This window comes from Leptonychotes weddellii, chromosome 4 (assembly GCF_054177405.1).
Source record: "Leptonychotes weddellii isolate Sample4059 chromosome 4, ASM5417740v2, whole genome shotgun sequence".
Lineage (NCBI taxonomy): Eukaryota > Metazoa > Chordata > Mammalia > Carnivora > Phocidae > Leptonychotes > Leptonychotes weddellii.
The window spans coordinates 37,492,509-37,512,953 of NC_138372.1; the positions used below are offsets into that span (position 1 = coordinate 37,492,509).

Sequence of the window (20,445 nt, forward strand, 5' to 3'; positions counted from 1 at the left end):
CTGTAAGAAGAAAACATCATCACCCACAAGTACAACCATCAGAACTACTCAGTAAATACTAAGTAATACAGATATTTACACAAAATAGAATTCCCTGGATGTACTGAGATAAATTGAAAGTGAGGATCAAGTTCATATAGAAGCTTATTTACCAACAATTAATTTCCTAAACACCATGATAATGATAGTAGGAATTGTGACTATTTGTTGACTATATAGTTATATCAGGCAATGTACACACATGGCTCATTTAGTCCATATCACAACCTCATGAAATAGGAATTATCACTCCCTTTCCCTTGATAAGGAAATAGAAGCCCCAGGAGGTGTTGTGACTTTCCCAAGGTCATACAGACTAAAGGAGGTAGAGTAGAAATACAAATCCAAAATTTGTTCAAAAAGAGCATATACTTTTGCTCCCCAGATTCTGCTAACCTCATCAACATTTCTCCTTCCAAGCAACATCACTTGCCTCTGAGTGTAAGGTTTTTTTTTTTACCCAGTTACAGTTCATCCCTCTGGTCAACACAGACTTCTTCATTTTTACCCAGAATGGCTCCTTTGGCATCATCTTCCTTCCGCTGCCTGTCATTTCCTGGTTCCTCAGCAGAATCCTCTTCACTTCCCTCTTCTTCAACTCCCCAGATGTCATCTTCTCTTTCCTCCTCCTTTTCTTTTTTCTTCTTGGCTTCTCCTGCCTGTTTTCTTTTTCCATTTCTTCACGTAGTTCCCTCCATTGCCTCTCTTTGTACTGCTTAGAATGTAGAATTTCAAAATAATTTACAGATGGTATAAACCAAGTTAACCCACTTTAGAAATGTTGGGTGTCTTCCCACACTCTTAAAGATTTCTGGGATGGTGTTTGTTTACATAAAAATTTTCAGTATGTGTGCGGTGGAGAGAACTCTGTGTGTGTGTAATTTGTTCATAAATAAAACTTGTTCATATTCAACAATCGTTTACTGAATGCCTACAGCATTGCTAAGCATAGTGCTAGACAATCTACACACGTTATCTCTATTCCTCACAACCATCTATGAGGTAAATATTACTAGTCCCACTTCCTAGATAAGGGATCTGAGGTTTGGACTGATTAAATGACTTGCCCAAGCTGTATAGCTGGTGAGCGGTAGAACTAGAATTAGAAACCCAGGTTTTCTGGATCTGAGTCTGGTCCTCTTTCTGCTATATCCAGTAACACAATCTTTATGGAACTCTTTGAATTTGCTTTTGACCTGTGATCAGTACAAACTTGCCATAGGTCAGAAATGGGACTCCTTCTATGTTCGCTAATGTGTTCATCTAGGTCCCAGAATTTGACCCCTAGAGTCAACTTCATAGATTTTTCTACCCAAAGGGTCATTAAAGAAGGGATACAATCTAAATTCCTCTAGGGCTTTAATCTTCACCTAGCGTACCTGAGCCAACTGGTCTTTTACCCAGTTTTGGGGGACAAAGCTAGACTGAGAACCTGCAAGCCCAGTAGGCTAGGGCCTTCTAGAATCCTGCTGGGAGCAAATGCTTGACATCTTGTTGTGTTTCCCACATTTATTAGAGAAAAAAACTTTCTCTTTCAATCAGGCCTTCATTTTCTTATGTCTGGAAAGCACTGGCTACAATTAAGATCTTTATTTCTCCACTTCCCCCTCACTGCTCTACTCGCTCATCAGTCTCCACCCTCCTTTCTTTACCAAAACTGCTCTTGCCAAAGGTAACCAGAGACCACCAACTCCACCAACTCCTCAGCTCCACCTGGACCTACAACAATCCATTGAGCCTATCTATTTTTTTTTCTTTTTATTAACATACAATGTATAATTTGTTTCAGGAGTGCAGGTCTGTGATTCATCAGCCTTACAAAATTCAACATATAATGTATAATTTGTTTCAGGAGTGCAGGTCTGTGATTCATCAGCCTTACAAAATTCACGGTGCTCACCATAGTACCTACCGTCCCCAATGTCCATCGCCCAGCCATCCCATCCCTCCCACCTCCCTCCACTCCAGCAACCCTCAGTTTGTTTCCTGAGATTAAGAGTCTCTTATGGTTTGTCTCCCTCTCTGGTTTCGTCTTGTTTCATTTTTCCCTCCCTTCCCTTATGATCCTCTGTCTTGTTTCTCAAATTCCTCCAACACATCTGAGATCATATGATACTTGTCTTTCTCGGATTGACTTATTTCACTTAGCATAATACCCTCTAGTTCCATCCACGTTGTTGCAAATGGCAAGATTTCTTTCTTTTTGATGGCTGCACAATATTCCATTGTGTGTATATATATATATATATATATATATATACAACATCTTCTTTATCCATTCATCTGTTGATAGACATCTAGGCTCTTTCCATAGTTTGGCTCTTGTGAACATTGCTGCTATAAACATTGGGGTGCATGTGCCCCTTTGGATCACCACATTTGTATCTTTGGGGTAAATACCCAGCAGTACAATTGCTGGGCCATAGGGTAGCTCTATTTTCAACTTTTTGAGGAACCTCCATACTGTCTTCCAGAGTGGCTGCACCAGCTTGCATTCCCACCAACAGTGTAGGAGGGTTCCAATTTCTCTGTATCCTCGCCAACATCTGTCATTTCCTGACTTGTTATTTTTAGCCATTCTGACTGGTATCTCATTGAGGTTTTGATTTGGATTTCCCTGATGCCGAGTGATGTTGAGCACTTTTTCATGTGTCTGTTGGCCATTTGGAGCCTATCTATTTTTTGTTAGACCTCAACCAGCTCATGTCCTCCCTTTTCTCCTTTCTTTATTTTTGTGTGATCACTCTCTTACAAACATCCTCAATTCCCTCGCCCTCCCTTAATTAAGCAAACCCTCAACTCTGGTTAAATCCAACTCTCCATGCTTGCACCTAGGAAAAAATAGCTAGAGAAAACAATAAAACCAAACCTTTTGTTCTCATTTTAAACTCATTATGACTAAATTCAGGTGAGGCAGTAAGCCCACTGTATTTCTGTGGTTGATTCACTCTACTTCTCCTTGGTTAACTATTTCACATCTTCTTCTCCTCAAACCTCCAACACATCTTTCTCAATCTCAGGTTAAGTTGTTAAATCTCACTTCCTATTTCACAATCAGAAGAAATTTTCCACATACTCTGTGGCAGCCATGCAGTTATGCCACATGGATTTTCCTTGAAGAAGAACCTGTCAGTCAGTGGTGAGGAGTGCAGTGAGCTGTTGGCTCGTAGCTGTAGAGCCTGGGGATCTACTGCAGCGTTTGAACCTAGGACATGCTATTCCAAAGCAGCCCCCAGACAGTGGCTGAGCATGGAGGGGGTGCTAGGGTCTGGCCATCCCTGACAGAGAACTCCTCTATAGGCAGTCTTTCCACTGGAGCCCTGTTGGGTAGGTGAGACTTTCTCAGAGCTGTGCTGCCCTCACAGCAATTCTTACCCAATCCTTCTTTTGCAGGTGTCAGACTTTTCTACCTATTTCTGTACCCTCTGCCCTTCATCTCTCCCCAACATTATTCCCAATAAATATCCTACATTTCTAGCTCCATCTTGGTGTCTGCTTCCCAGAGAATTCAACTGATGAAAACCCCTCACTACCATATCTACCCACCCACCTGTTTTTACTCTCATGTTTTCATTCTTTACGTCTGCAATTATGGATGAATTATCCATACTCCTATGGAAAGCCAACTCATCTTCCTGGGCACTAGATCTCATCCACTCTCATATTCTCAAGGATGTTGCTCCAGAAATTCTCCTCTGTATCTCCTATATTGATTTCTCTCTTTATTGGATCATACCCACTAGCATACATGTAGGCAGGAGGATCTCTCTCTATATATATATATTAAAAAAAAATCTTGACCAACATTTTCTACTACCTACCACCCCGTTTTCTCTACCTTTTTTACAGTAAAATTCTCAAAAGACTAGTCTATACTTGGAGTTTCTAGTTGTTCTTCCTTTCTTTCTTGAACCCATTTTTTTCCCTATATCTCTCCATTGAAACTGTTCTTGTCAGAGTCACATGAACTCCATGTCCTAAAAACACTGGTCTATTCTCAGTCTTCATCTTTCTTGACCTTTTGACACCAGTGATCATTCCTTCTCCCCTTAAAATATTAGACTTGATCTATAGGATACTACTCTTTCTTGGTTCTTTTCCTACCTTGCTTGCTACTCTTTCTGTCTTGTTTGCTTGTTCCACTTTATCTTCTTGATCTCTAAATATTGAGGTACCCCAAAACTTATCCTTGAATCTCCTTTACTCATTCCTTAGGGGATTTTACCCAGCTTCATGGGGGTTTTCAGTATTACCTGTAGGCTGATTATGATTCCTGAATTTATATCTCTTAACCAGACTCATACTCAATTGCCTCTTTGACATTTGGATTTCTAATAATCATATGTGACTTAACATTTAACAATTATGGTCTTTTATTTCTGTCCCCATCCCCACCCCCAAATATGCTCCTTCTTTGTTCTCTATCTCAGTAACTTCATCCTCTAGTCACTTGAGTAAAAAACCTTGGAGCCACCCTTGTTTACTCTTACTCATATTCCCTATCTAATCCATCACTCCTGTGAGTTTTGCCTTCAAAATGGATCTGAGCTTTTCTTTTTACCTCCACCACTATCACCTGCTTCTGCCTTTGTTCTACTAGTCTTTTTTTATTCCTATCATCTTTTACAACATAGCAGCCAGAGTAATATTTTAAACTATGAGCCAGTTCATATCAGTCCTTTGCTAAACATGTTTCCAGTGGTTGCCCACTTTACTCAGGGATATGGACCTAACTACTCTCATTCTCTCTCACTCAGGTCTAATCACGCTGGGCTTCTTACTCCTGAGTAAGCAAGTTATGCTTCTACTTGGGTGACTTCGCATTTGCTATTCTTTCTCCCTGGGTTTTCTTCCCCAGATACCTGCTTGGCTTGCTCCTTCCTCCAAGTCTCTTAGATGTTGTTTACTCAATGAAGCCTCTCCTGACCACCCCTATAATAAAAGAGCAAAAACCTCATGATCATAGCCTTCTCTATTGCTTTATTGTTCTCCATAGCTTATCTCACACATATGGTATTGACTTATTTATATGTTTCTTGTTAGTCTTTCCTAACTGAGTGTAATCCCCATGAGGACAGAAACTTCTATTTTATTTCACTGATAGATCTTCAGGACCTATAACAGTGCATTCAATAAATATTTATTGAGTGAATGTATGGTTTAATAACAATGGGTACCATACATTGAGCACTTACTGTATGCCAGGAACTTATAAGAGAGTTGCTATCATCATTCTCAAATTATAGATGAGTAAACTGAAGATCAGAAAGGTTAAATAACTTGCACAAAGTCATACAGCTAGTAAGTGATGGAGCCTGGATTTGAACCTCAGCAATCTAACTCTAAAATTCATGCTCTTGCTCTTACTGAAACTGGAATTCACTATAGATCATATAACTGTGTAGCAATCATTCTTTAAAAGATATATATTTAGCAATATCATTTTTAATCTTCGGTAATGTTTCATGTCAGATAGCAGCTTTTCTGATATAGTATATAAATAAGCACTGAATTCCCTTGATCTGTAAATTTGGCTGGGTTAGAGTTAGTTTCCTTTTATTTTTCAATAAAGAATTTTTTTCTCTAAAAAAATTAAAATAAAATAAAATTCATGCTCTTAACCAATATGTAATATTGCCTCAACAAAACAATATTAGATGATAACCCCAAAGTAAAAACAAAACAAAACCAGACTAAAAAGTGTAAAAAGGCTTCATAGATTTTTATTTTTCCATGATGACTACTTCAATGCTTCTTTGGAAATAATAAGTACAAAAGTCTCTCAAAAAGGTTTTTTTGGGTGCTTGTGCTTTGCTGGTATTCTAAGCATGAGCTTAATCTGCCTACTGGGTAATCAGACCTGCCACTGGCCACAAACCTGCTTGAATGGACCTTCCTACAGAACCAGGTGGTCATGAAGCCATTGTCCCAATTATTACTCCACCCATAAAACAGTTCTAGGAGAGCAGGAAAGCTGGTGAACACCACTAACACCTTCCTTCTTTCTCCAAGGCATGCTTAGGTATTGGCTCAGCAGCCGCCTTCTAGATCACCACACTGTGAGCAGGGAGCATGACACAGAGGAGTGTGACTTCTAATTCACCAAGTTTAAGGCTGGGCATACCTTGGGCAGTTTATATACACTTTCTGAATCTCAGTTCCCAGATCCAAAAAATGGGAGTAATATCTGTCTTGTTAGGTGATTTTGAGGGCTAAGTGGGATAACTTTTGGAAAGTGCTCAAGTACAAAGTTGTTATATATATGGCATATACATAAGTCCGATGAATGTGAGTTCTTTCCTCCCCCCTCCTCTCAGGAAAATGTGACCAGCAAATGAGATAATGACTATTAGGCTGCTTTTGCAAATGTAAAGAACACTGCACAACTGAGGAGTCAGACATCTGGAATTCAGGGTGGGGGAATACCTTACTTTTCTTATTTCAGGTCTTATTTCCAACTTCTTCAGCAAACTCTTCATCATTTGTAAGAAGGCAATTGTCAAAGATGCTACCTGATTTTACCTGTTGAAATGAGAACAGTGGGATTAGAATGAGGTTGAAGGGCTTAAAAATTCACTTGCTAAGTGCAAATTCAAAGGCCATGGGCCCAGAGATTTTAATCAATGATTGAGGCAGAATGGGGGAATACAAAGGTGATTAATAATATAGAGGGTCCAAAATGTTGTACCACCTTAGCTGATCCACTCTAGAAGGAAGTTAATTTACTAGTTCCCAAGATTTGTGTTCCTCAAACCTCTGACCACTATTATGAAGAGATTTTCATCACTTTACTAGGCTCCAAATTGCTGCCCAGTGGCTCTTGCCCCAGCTCATACTGATGGGACCTACCTTTGATGCCACTTGGAGATGCCCTTTTAAAGATTCTCTCTTTAATATAATCAGGAGAACAAAAGAAAAAGGTTTGACAAGAAGTATGAGCAGAATTTAGATTCTCTACCATATTTCTCTGTTTTCTTAAAATAATATATTTAGTATTTACAATTAAAGGAAAAGATGAACTAAGTCAGTGGCATATATATAAGTCCAGTGTGTGTTAATTTAATGATAAAGGAACAGAATACAGTGAGCATGAGTCATCGAGTCAGACAGACCAGCTCAACCACATACTAGCTGTATGACTTTGGGCAAATTACTCAACTCCCCTGAGCCTCTTCCCTCATAAGTAAAATATTGAGAATAACTCCCTTGCAGTGTTGTCATAAGAATTAGAAATAATATATGTAAAACACAGTGTCTGGCAGATAATAGTCACTCAGTAAATGGCAATAATTATCATAACTTTTCAATATCTGGATCTGTTTCAGAAGGAGCAAAAAGAGGGTCATTCTGTATTTCTTTGCTTTAGCAGTATGTTAGTTAATTGTGTGGGAGCAGTTGTGTGACCCAAAGAAAGTTTGCAACATGAGTTATCATGTGTCCCTCCTCCAAGGTTTGAAAAAAGTTTTGTTTTGTTTTGTTTTGATGAGAAGACTTTTATTTGGCTTATATCATCCCACCAACCCTGCCTCCAATAGAATAAATGACAAAATAGCTGCTTTGAATAGAGATTGTTATTTGCTCTGAGCCATTTTTTAGCTGGTTTTAATAATTCCTTGTACAACTTTAAGAGATTTTTTTACCTTTGTGATTTTTTTTTCTCTTTTGAGTTATCAGCAGTTTTGGTTAGAGAACAGCTCATTTATTGGCTCTTCCATTTTCCTTACTCCCACAAAAAATACTTCTAATCTTCCCTGTTCTCTTCAGTGCCCCTTTATTCCCATCCCCCTCACACTAAACTCATGGTTCGGCATTCAATTAAAAATCAGGACACAAGGGCCAGTTTTGCTTCCTAAAACTTGCTAGTGGAATGATCTTGGTCTACATACATCCTCTCTGTGCCTCCATGATTTCATCTGACAAATGGAAGAAACTGGACCTTACCTGCTTTCTTCATACAGCTCTTAGAAGAAAACAATGCACAAGAAAGCACCTGGTTAGACTGTAAAGCCTGAAAAGTTAGCTCACTGAAAGTTACCTGTTTCCTGTGCTATATCCCACTGGAATCATAAAATGGAAAGAGTGTAGGTTTGGGCACTTTACTGGCTATTGCATCTTGACAAGTCAAGTCACCTCTCCGAGCTCTCTTCTTCCTCATCAGTAAAAGGGAGATGGTAAGTAGTCCTCCAGCCTCACAGACCATACTACTTAAGGGATATCAAGGTGTTTGCTTTGTGGCTTAGCTCTGCCATTGTCTTTTGTGTCATTATTCCTTCAAAGATTGTAAGAGGTCCCAAAAGTAAGAGAAAGAATTTTCTTTTTTTTTTTTTTAAGATTTTATTTATTTATTTGAGAGAGAGTGTGAGATCACAAGTGTGTGTGGGGGGGGGGGGGGGAAGATGGAGAAGCAGACTCCCCGCCGAGGAGGGAGCTCGATGTGGGGCTCAAACCCAGGACCCTGGGATCATGACCTGAACAGAAGGCAGACATTTAACTGACTGAGCCACCCTGGCACCCAAGAGAAAGAATTTTCTTTCTTTGTGGCCATCTTTTCCCAGCCTCTGCCTGATGAAACGATGCAACTACTTCTGCTTAAAAACAACAACAACAACAAAAGCAAGGGGATTGTGTATTGAGGAGTCAGAACAAAGGGTGAAAGGGTCAGGGACCAGGCAGGAAAGTTGACCAGCTTTCTAGGCTAGGTCCCACCAGGAGGACAACTGGGCTCACAGAGCCTCTGAAGGCTGGAAACCCCAGCTGGGCCGGGACAGGTGCGGGAATTCCCACCTATCTCCATGCTGAAAGTCACTAGGCTTTTCCAATAAGGTGCAGGGACCCAGTGGTAAACTGGATGTGTCCAGTTGGTTAAGTGTGTCGGGTGAAGTAAGACCTGGGAGTATCAGACCAGATTAGAACCGAGAAGGAAAGGATGCCTGCAAGGATAATGTGAGCATGATGCAGAACTTTGTCACAAGAAAAACAACAATCTAAAGAGATAATGCTGGAGTTTTAGAAATGTAGTCTCTCAGGCTTTATCCCAGACATGCTGGATCAGAATCTGCATTTTAATAAGATCCTCCAGTGATTCATATGCACATTAAAGTGTGAGAAGCATTCCTTCAGCATGGTTTAAATTCTCAGACAGAAGGTTTGCCTGCTTGGAGAGGTTGATACAACTCAAAACAATTAGTGCCAAATCATTTTAAAATTTTGTACAAAATTTTTACCAAAGATACAGTTTTAAATGTATACCTTAATGTTTTCAGTGAAAAAAACTACAACACATTTTAAGGAAACAATCAGATTAGGCATATTAACATGACCACATATTTACACAAGATATAGAAAGTTCTTATTATTTATTAAAAAGAGACAACTGAAAAAAGAGATAACAATGGGAACTTGTGCAAACTGTATCCACATTCTTCAGATAGGAAAGGAAGGAAAGGACATGTCTTCCTTGCTTCCTTCCTTCCTTCCCTCCCTTCCTCCCTCCCCTCCTTCTTTCCTGAACCCCTGCTGTGCATGTGGCAATTTATATCCCTGCACTCCTATGCTGGTCTCACTGAGCCAGGAAACCAAGAAAGTGGAAATAAATAAAGTGGAAAATAAATAAACCAAGAAAACTTCATATAGTGGGTGTCTGTCCAAGAGCCCTTTGGCAGCCCTGTACTATAGACAGATTTCCCTGGCTGGCCAGATTCAGATTTCCCTGGCTATGGAACCTTCCAGGATACACTCAAAGACAAGTTTCTAGAGGCTCTATTGTATAGTAGTAAATAAAGGCTGACAGACCTTTGTTTGATTCCTGTCTCTACCATGCGCTAGCTGTGTGCTCTTGGGTGCATCGCTTGACGTTCCTGAGTCTCAATTCTGTCAAATGTAAAATGGGATAATAAGAGACAATAGTACTTATTTTACAGAGTTATGAGAATTAAGGGAGGTAACATAGGTAAAGCATTGATCCCAGGCCTGTGTTTAACAAAAGTGAATTCCCTTACTCTCCAAGGGAATTCCAAGACTATGTAGATTGCAGGGGTTTTGTTTTTGTTTGTTTTTTGTATAGATTGTAGTCTTTCAGAGGCCTTCTGGGCTAAGGCCTTCATTCTAGGGCCAGCACTTGAGGTGCTCTCTTCTCCCCTGAGTTGGGAAAGAATCCTTCCCATCTTCAATAACAGGTCTCAGGGGAGAGAGACAGAGAGAGAGAACAACTCCATGAAGGCCTGAGTATCTGAGTCCTCCTCTTTCCCTTCCAACCAGAGCCAGGAAAGATGATTGGAAGAGAGAGAAAGGCTAGGTCAAGAATTGCCATCATGGGGCCCCTGGGCGGCTCAGTCAGTTGAGCATCTGTCTCTTGATTTTGGCTCAGGTCATGATCTCAGGGTCATGAGATAGAGCCCTGCTTCAGGCTCCACACTCAGCAGGGAGTCTGTTTGAGATTCTCACCCACCCTCTCCCTCTGCCCCTCCCTGTACTCTCTCTCACTCTCTCTCTCTCTAAAATAAATCAATAAATCTTAAAAAAAAAATTTTTAAAAAAGAATTGCCATCATGGCTGGGTCAATCACATCTGACATCTGTCTGGGTATTTTATTTATTTATTTATTTATTTTTATTTATTTATTTTTTTAAAGATTTTATTTATTTACTTTGAGAGAGAGAATGAGATAGAGTGAGCATGAGAGGGGGGAGGGTCAGAGGGAGAAGCAGACTCCCTGCTCAGCAGGGAGCCCGATGCGGGACTCGATCCCAGGACTCCAGGATCATGACCTGAGCCGAAGGCAGTTGCTTAACCAACTGAGCCACCCAGGCGCCCCTATTTATTTTTTATTTATTTAAAGATTTTATTTATTTTAGAGAGAGAGAGCAGCAGGAGGGACAGAGAGAGAAAATCCTGAAGCAGACTCCCCACTGAGTGGGGAGCCTGAGCCGGGCTCCATTCCAGGACCTGGAGATCATGACCTGAGCCAAAAACAAGAGTCAGCTGCCTAACCAACTGAGCCACCCAGGTGCCCCTGGGGATTTTAATATTTCAAAATTTTACCACATCTCTGATGATTCCCTTTGCCCAAAATCAGCCCCAAGAATCATGCAGGACCAGCAAGGCAATATAAAGTACTGGAAGGCAATATAAAGTACTGGAAGCCTGAATCTGGCCTCAGAAAGACCTACGCTCAAATCTCAGCTTTTCGTTTCACCAAATGTGTCTTTGAGCAAATTATTTATCTTTTCTGAACCTCAGTTTTCACATTTAGAAATAGGAGATTTCATAGTGAGAATCAGGTAGTATTTGCAAAGTCTCTAATATGGTACTTGGTACATGGTAGGGACTCAGTACATTTTAGCTATTGTTGTTATCAGGACAAATATAATTAGTCCCATTTTAAAGATGAGCAGTTTGAGGCTTAGAAATATCAAGACTCATTCAAGTCTTGTGATTTCTAGCCTGCAGCTCCACTTTATGAAAACTTTAGAGGGACTGTTGATCAGTGGCTCTGAGCCCAGAGAACTTTACCTGCCAAAGGTCCAGGCCAAGAACTCTGATGTTCTTGGTGGGGTCAGGCTTACATTTAGGTTTGTCTATTTCTGGATGAATCCACTCCCCCTGGTAATTGGGATTGTTAATGATCTGAGGTTTCCATTGTCCCTAAACAAAGAACCAAAGAGTGAACACGGCATCGGTATTTTCCCATAAGACTAATCAATTCATAAAGACAGTTGTGTACCAGAGCAGGATTCCTGTAGTTTCTTTCTCTTTTTTTGAGCTAATGCATGAGACTCCTCCAAGTTCTCCTTTCTGCCTAGAGGGAGCTGAACAAGGTGACAGAAACCCATTCTGAGCCTGGTCCCATCTCTGTGCCTAAATTCTTCATGAAATTAAGAAAATGTAGCTTCACAGGGAACACCATTTAAGGACTTTGGGACTTGGGGCCATTCTCTTCCTGATATGTAACACAGGAAACTGTGGCCAAATAAAATCATGCTGGTGTCGTTTTATCTCTGGACCATTTGATCGCTGATTTCTTTAGTTTCTTCTCACTTCTGATAGGAGGTCAGGAGTTAGCCCTTGAAGAGAAGTTCCCCATCCCCACCCCTGACACCTTTGGTTCATTCATGTCCCACTTTTCCCTTTCAGGATCAGTGCTGAGATTTCCAGTTCCTGACCCCAGACCCATTTCCTGTTTTGACCATGTTCCTTTAGCTGCTTTCTACCACTCTGGACAAACCCCTTGTCTAGCGCTTCCTGGACCTCCCCCTTCCAGCATTGACCTTTACCAGACCACCCTGTCCCAGGGAGGCACAACCCTGAGAGGAGAGCCCAGATGAGGCTGCAGTCTTATGGGCAGTGGGTGGTGGGGCGTGGTGAGAGAAGACCACAGGATCTCAGAGTTTCTTTTCTATTAATTAAACCTTACATCTCTTCTGTCTTATTTCTCATACCCATTGCAAGGAGAGGCGCCCTCACCTTATACTTCAGGTTTGGTATCAGAGGTCCTTCCTACTCCCCATCCATTGCCTCATTCCAGTCGTCTGGCTTCTTGACGTTTCTGTCTGGGATGTATTCAAAGTCCTCCCAGTCCTAAAACAAAATGTTCCTCCTTGAGGACAGGTGAGTGGGCTGGGATGAAACTGGGATCCATATAGTCAGGCTAGACCTGGCTCCTTAACCCTGCCACCCTCCTGTCCTTACCCCTATGAAAGCCCAGCTCAAGATTCTGTAAACAAACCCAATACAGGAGAAAAAAAACCTTCTGAGAGAAAAAGATTCTGAATCCCAGGAGGATTCTCAATCCCTGGATTGTCCTATCCATAGCTATATCTAGTAGAGCTTCCCAGTGAATGATAATAAATCAGTGAATATACTCCACACACTCCCCATATCAATAACTCTGGAATCAGAGATTCAGGTTCAAATGCTGGTGCTAATGTATATGTACTTGGCAAGTCACTTCATTTTCTAAGTGTCAGTTTCCTTATTCAGAGCACACTGTTCACAGAGGCTGACAGAAGGATCAATAATGTCTCAACAAATGTGACTTACTTTCCTCTTTCCTCCACACCTCTTTGGATACCAATATTTAGCTGGACACCTCCTTGAGGGATTAATGCCCCAGTTTCTGCTTCTATTCCCCAGACTTTTTTCCCCAGCCCCATAGCTGACCTCTCCACCTGCTTCCCTGACAAACACTGTCTGATCTCAGGCTTCTTATCTTCAGGATCCTCTATTTGCGGACATTCATCCCATTTCCTTGGTTTCCAGGCACAGAGGTCTTTTATCTTCCTGGGAGGTAGAAAGTCCCAGTCATCCTCCAGAACCCCAGCTGCCACTTGCTAGTTATTGATTTTGACCTCATAAGTAGCATTGGGGCAAATGATCAGAGTGTATAGGTCAATGTCTTTATTGATCTAGAAAGGGGATGGGGAATATTTCAGCCCATATTGGACATCTTTGGACCTCAAGCATTAAATGCGCCACTGAAAACAGTTCCTGAACGCCACCCCCCCACATATACACAAACATACTTCACCACATCCCTCATCCCATTTCAGTGGTTAACCCCAATAGAGACTCTGGATCTCATTCTCCTAAGTACACACTCCTTTGGTTTCTCCTAGCCCCTACCCTTCTTCCATCACGGCTCTGTTCATTCTCTGATCTTGTCTGTTTTTCTGTCTCTCCCCCTAGATTGTAAGCTTCTCGACTGGAGAGGTCATGTCTGACTCATTTGTTGTGTCTGCAGCTTCCAGCACAAGGCCTACCCCAGAGGAGGACCTCAGGAAGCCCCTGCATGTACAGTCCTGCTAACAAAGGCCTTGAGCCTGAACACAAGTTCTTTAATGACGCAAGTCCTACGGGCTTTTCTAGACTCAGTTCCTGCTCCTCTCTGGCACTCTAGTTGTGCCAAATTTCTTGCAAATTTCTCAAGTCTTCTTGACTTTTTTCATGTGATTACCTCTTCCAGGAATTAAATCCTCCCTAAAATTGTCACTCTTTCACAAAACCAATTCATGCTCATCTTTCAAAACTCAGCACAGGGAAATCCTCTAAAAAGCATTTCCTGAGTCTCCAGGTTATGTAGGGGGCTTCTTCTGTGCTTCCCCAGACCCTCAGCAAACTAAGCAGTCCTGTCCTTTTTTTTGATTTGTACCTTCACTGGACTGTGAGTTCTGTGAGGTCAGGGGCCATGTCTGGCTCACTCTATCCCTAGCCCAAGGCCCAACACAAAGTTGGCATTGGTGAATGCCTGTTGAGTTGTTAATAAAATCCAGCTACTATCCTCCAACCAACCTAGATCTCTCTAACCGGATGTTACTAAGATATACCCATCACCCATATTTAAGCTCAGCACTCCCCATCTCCCCCATCCCTTCAATATCTAGTAGTGGGCAAATAGACCTTGCCAAATATTCTTCCAAGCGGGAACCTTATCTGACTTCCTAGGCTTTTAGAAACTGCTCCTATGTGAACTTCTATAATTTATAGCACTTCTCTATATCTATTTTTTTTTAAGATTTTATTTATTTATTTGACAGAGCGAGAGAGACAGCGAGAGAGGGAACACAAGCAGGGGGAGCGGGAGAGGGAGAAGCAAGCTTCCTGCCGAGCAGGGAGCCTGATGTGGGGCTCGATCCTAGCACCCTGGGATCATGACTTGAGCCGAAGGCAGACGTTTAACCGACTGAGCCACCCAGGCACCCCTCTATATCTATTTTCTGATGGTATTTAATTTATAGGGTTCTTGTAAGGATCAAGTGAGATAACATATATAAAATGCTTATCCTTCTCCCCCAGGCTGAGGACCAGCCCACATACTCACCCTGCATTTGATGGTCTTTTTGTTCTCATGGTATTTCCCTTGGTAGCAAAAGATGACCTGTATTTTGTTGTTGCCAAAGCCACAGATGTCAGGGCCTAGAAATTAAATCCTAATGCGTGATTTTATATCATTTTTAGGCAGTTTGCCAGGTCTGAGGCTAAGACAGACATAGCCTATGTATTAATCAGGGTCCCAGCAAGAAATAAATAGCACACTCTAATTTAGGATTCCTTGAGGGGAATTTAATAAAGGAACTATTTACAAAGAAGGGGGCAGGACATTGAGAAGACATAGGAATAGTACTGTGCTGTCAGCTAGCAACAGTAGGGCTATTCCTACCCCTACCCTTGCAAGGAGCAAGAGTAGTTACCAGAGCCTGGAAGAAAAAAAGTCCCATGGGGAGGATGGCCAGGAGGGAGGCTGTGCCTTTCAGTTGAGAGACACAGCTTTCTTGCCTCCCTCTGATCTCCTGCCAAGGCTTCCATTGACCAAACCCAATCAGAAAGCCCCTCCTGTGCCAGGGTACCTTATATCAAATCATTTAGTTCTCACGACAAGCAGCTGTTATTATCTCCACCTTTAGCTGGGAAAGTTGTGGCTCAGAAAAGTTAAGCAATTCGCCCAAGGTCAAAGTGCTAATAAGTAGCATTGCTGGGATTCAGCCCAAGCCAACCGAGAAACAGAGCCTGGGGTTCTTTTTGCTTTGTGAAAACTTCAGAGGCAATTGTTGATCAGTGGCTCTGAGCCTAGAGAGCTTAATGTGACAAAGGTCTGAGAATAGGTTTTAACCTAGTTTTTCAACCTCATTCCCCATGTTATTGCTGACTATCCTAAACACACACACACACACACACACACACACACACGGTGCTCTAGCCATACTGGTCTCATCATTTTTCTACTTGCATTTCTATTTCATGTGTCTGAAGTTTTGCACAGCTTCCTCTGTCTTCATTATATTCCCTCCACCTCCTTCTCTGCATATTAAAATCTAACTCATTCTTCAAAGAACAATTAATACCCCCTCCAAAAAGCCCCCAGTTGGACTGAGTCATGCATCTTTTGTGGTCTCATAGCTCCTCACCAATATCTTTTTTAAAGTATGTCTTTCATTCTGCCTTTTAAAAAACAATTCACATTGCCTGTGTCCCCACCAAATAGAAGGCAAAGTATAGAATAGAAAAAAGCACAGGCTTTAAGCCAAATGGACTGGGTTCAAATTCTGGCTTCCCACTTACTTACCTTGGGCAAATTTCTTGCCTTTGTTTCCTCATCTGTAAAATGGACCTGATAACAGCTGAAAATGGTTTGATTGTTTGACCATTGAAAAAATAATATTCATATGAAAAAAAATCACATTTGAAAATTTATTTTCAATTTCCCTATACAACCACCTCACACATACACACATATAAACTCCTTGTGATGAGGGTGGATTCTGAAGAGAATAGAGATGGGCAATGATATAGCACTCTGGGGGCATTTAGGCCCCCAGAGTGCTATATCATTCTATGCATGGACAAGATTGAAAGATGAGAGAGAAAGAGTTGGGAGGAGGGGGTGCAGACAGAAAAAGGGAAAGAGGCTGAAGAGGAAGATTTTGGTAAGGGCTTGAAGCAAGAGATGTAAAACTCCCTAGGAAAAGAAAGAAATGTTTAAGGAGAATTTTAAGGAAATTTTGCTGTAACAAAATGTGGTGCAACACTTTCCTCTGACTTTGTATAAAAACATTCAGTAAAATTCACATTCTTCATCAGTGCTTTGGGAGTTGGGTTAGTTTTTGTTGTTTGTTGGTTTTTTAAATCTCAACCACCATTCAAGGTTGGAGCGAAGTAAGACCTAGACTGCCCCAAGGAGGCCTAGTGACATAGTGAGGTTAGAGATGCAATACTCTGGACTCATTATAAATGCTAGATAAAGGTGATTTCCCTGACCTTCTGTGCCTTCCCTCATCAAGGGCTGGAACCTCCTTCAGAGCACAAAGCCTACTGTAGTAGGTACATTCTGAGAGTGTCTACACAGTTTATGGTTCCTTTCTCCCTTTTTGAGAACTAGGGACTGTCTCTCTGTACTACAGCCTTCTAATGCCATGTGGCTCTCTACCTCTTTGGTTTACTTATACTAACACTTAGGTTTAAAGTGCTTTATTTTCAGGTTGTTGAAGAATTTTACTGCGTAGGAAGGTGAATTAGAAATGTCCTGTTTCAGGTCAATCTGAGTCTCTTCAATAATTACAGTGGCTCTCATTAAGACCTCATGGGACTTATACTGACTGCTATCAGAAAGCTTATAAACATGATGTAATACTCGGATTCTGAATGCACATCCTCCTGGTTCAGGGTGTCAGGAAAGAGTTTCACATACCCGCCACCACAATCGATGCCTTGCTCATGTTTTACTGAAAACTGAACCACCAAGGTGTTATTCTCATGCTGAATGGCTTAAACCTGGATGAAAGGGCACAAAACTTGGCATTTTCACTGGTCTGGAGACCTGGGAGCAGAGAGCACAGAATCTTTAGGCTTAAATACTCAAAGAACAGCCAGAGAGACCCAGTACTCGGTCTCACCAATCTTTGGTACTTTCTTACACACCTACTATGCGCCAGGTGCTATGCTGGACACATTACCTTATTCAAGCCTCAGAGGAACTCTGCAAAATGGGTATTATCTCTACAAATTAGGAGTCTAAGTTACAGGGAGGTGGAATGACATGCCTAGGCCCACATGGCAAATAAGGAACTAAACTGGGATTTTAATCCATGTTTCTCCCCCTTATACCATTCTGCCTTCAATTTTCAAGATAGTTAAATACTGTTCTGCAGCTTTACAAAACAAGGCCCTGTTTATCCCGAGACTCACAGAACATTTCTAGTCTAAGTACATTATCTTATAGATGAGGGAACTAAGCCCCAGAGAAGGAAAATTATCCAAGATCACATTGTCACAAATGGCAGACACAGAAGCCAAGTCTCCTGACTTCCAAGTCAGCGGTCTTTCCGTTATTCCATGCTGCATGCTGCTATCCAGCTTACTGGTTTGACTTTGTCTGTCACTTTAACTCTCTGAGCCTCAGTTGCCTCATCAGAAAATGTGGATAATTATTCCTACCTCATAGGGATCCCATGAAAGTCAAATGAGTAAGAGCTGTGAGAAGCACTTTGTAAACTGCCAACATAAAATGCAAAGGGCTATCATTATTCGTGCTTAGAGAGGATCCTTCTTCCATGATTCCATAGCTCTCTGTACTTCCCTGGGTCACACTAGGTTGCAAGGAGGTTTATTTCAGTCTCTTTGAATAGTTTTTAAGCTTCTGAAGAGCAGGGGCATCTTTATGTTCCTAGCGTCTAGGCCAAGGCCTGGCTTAGAAGTGTTCAATAAATAAGTGTTAAATTGCATAGAAGAAGCACAGCTCCTGATTCAGCTGTCTCTGAAGCGCTTACTGCACACCAGTGCTAAGTGCTAAGCACTTTCATGTCTGTTATTGCATTAGGAACTGTCTGTAGTTTAAAGAGTATGCTTACTTCCCCGAAGACCTCATGTGAGGCTAGAGTAGCCAGGGAAGAGTTTAGGGAAAGGGCGTGGGCCCAAATAAAAGAGCACTGAACCCATAAGCAGAAGACCATGAGCAGAATCTCGGCTCTACCAGATCTTGCTATGTACTCCAACACAATCCCCCCCATTACTGAGCCTCATTTGTACCCAAGAGCCCTTCTAGACAACCAAGGGGAACCTAATGAACTTGAGCGGGATGAGACATGAGGAGCAACACACAAGAAATCAAATTGAGGGGAAATGGGTGGCTATGCAGACTGCCCCCAGAGCCACCAAGAAGCTGACATCCCACGAGTCACCCCGTCTGCAATTCTCTCTCCTTTGGAAACAATTTTCCAGAGTGGATTTAAATGAGATTTTAAATGCTCAAGCCAGTTTGTAATTCTGTCCTTCAATAAACATGAAAATGAGATTCATAACAGTAGCCAGGAGAGAAAAGATGGGAAGTTACTCCTGGGGACAATCAATGGATTCTATTTATAGGATAAAAGCTTTCTCAGACAAAAAAATAAATAAATAAAACCTTGCCTGTAGACCTTGTCCTCAGAGCTCCCCCTTCCCTCATTATATTATTTGGCTCTTCTAGCAGCCCTGTCTGATGAGCATGGCAGTTGATGATTATCATCTCTATCTAATATCAAGGCTCAGAGAAGTGAAAAGACTTGCCCAAATTATGCAGCTAGTGAGTCATGGGAGTTAGCCTTAGGTCTGTCTGCTCCACTCTCTTTAGTATCAAGCTGCTCTAGGGGACAGCAACATTTGGAGGTTATACAGTGCTTTTCCCTGTTTCAAGTACAGTGTTATATAAAAAATCCCAGGGTGGGGGAAAAGCAGGCTAGTCCAGCAGTAATGAACACAGTCCTGCAGTCAGACCTAGAATCCAATCTCAGCTCTGCCTCTCACTAGCTGTGTATATAGCTTTGGGCAAATTACCCATCCTTTCTGGGGCCCCTCTGCAAAACTGGGAACATAATAGTAACCATCTCATGAAGTTGTTAGGAAGATTAATGGGGATAATGGGTCCAAGAGTTTAGTTTTGAATACCTGTTATTTAAAGATTTTATTTATTTACTTGAGAGAGAGAGCACAAGCAGGGGGAGTGGCAGGAAGAGGGAGAAGCAGGCTCTCTGCTGAGCAGGACCCTGGGATCGTGACCTCAGCCAAAGGCAGACGCTTAACCAACTGAGCCACCTAGGTGCCCCTGAATACCTGTTATTTAATAAATGGACATTATTATTTTTGTGGACAGTTCATTCTTTTCCATCTACTACTTTTTTTTTATTCTAATGAAGAGAAATGAATTGATAACATGTGTAAAAACAATTGTATAAAAGTCAGAACTTTTTTCCAGTCAATTAGTATATTGCTGAATTCCAGCATTTACCTTTATCCTTTCCTTTGTCTCCATAAAATTTTCCTGTGGTAAACTGAAATTACCATAATCCAGCATAAGTTTAGATTCCACACGTCACTTTTTCCATCCATCCATGGGGTAAAGAAGAATTAAGGAACATATAGAATGATTTGTGTTTTCTTTCTTTTTTTTTTTTTTTTAAAGATTTTATTTATTTATTTGACAGAGAGAGACACAGTGAGAGAGGGAACACAAGCAGGGGGAGTGGGAGAGGGAGAAGCAGGCTTCCCGCTGAGCAGGGAGCCCGACGCGGGGCTCGATCCCAGGACCCTGGGATCATGACCTGAGCCGAAGGCAGACGCTTAACAACTGAGCCACCCAGGCACCCCCGATTTGTGTTTTCTTAAAGACAGTAAGATGCAGCTAAGGCTGACCAAGCCTGCAGGAACAGTAAGGGAATATCATGGGATAACTGATATTTCTGAAATCCCATTCACTATTTGATGCCTAAACTCTACCATTTGTGCCCTACCATGTGGAGAGGCTTGACTACCAAATATTTGAGCCACTTACACATTAATGCTCCACCTACCCTCCTCTGTAGGAGTGAAGTCCTAAAAACCACCATGGCAATGTATGGTTGAAAGGCGTGAGGCATTCTCTTAAAAATAGAAAAAATATGG

General features: G+C 41.5%; 1 pseudogene; it reads right to left on the bottom strand.

The window, feature by feature from the left end:
- Positions 1–229: 229 nt before the first annotated feature.
- On the bottom strand, positions 230–19,897 carry LOC145721037 (calreticulin-like; annotated as a pseudogene).
- Positions 19,898–20,445: the final 548 nt, after the last annotated feature.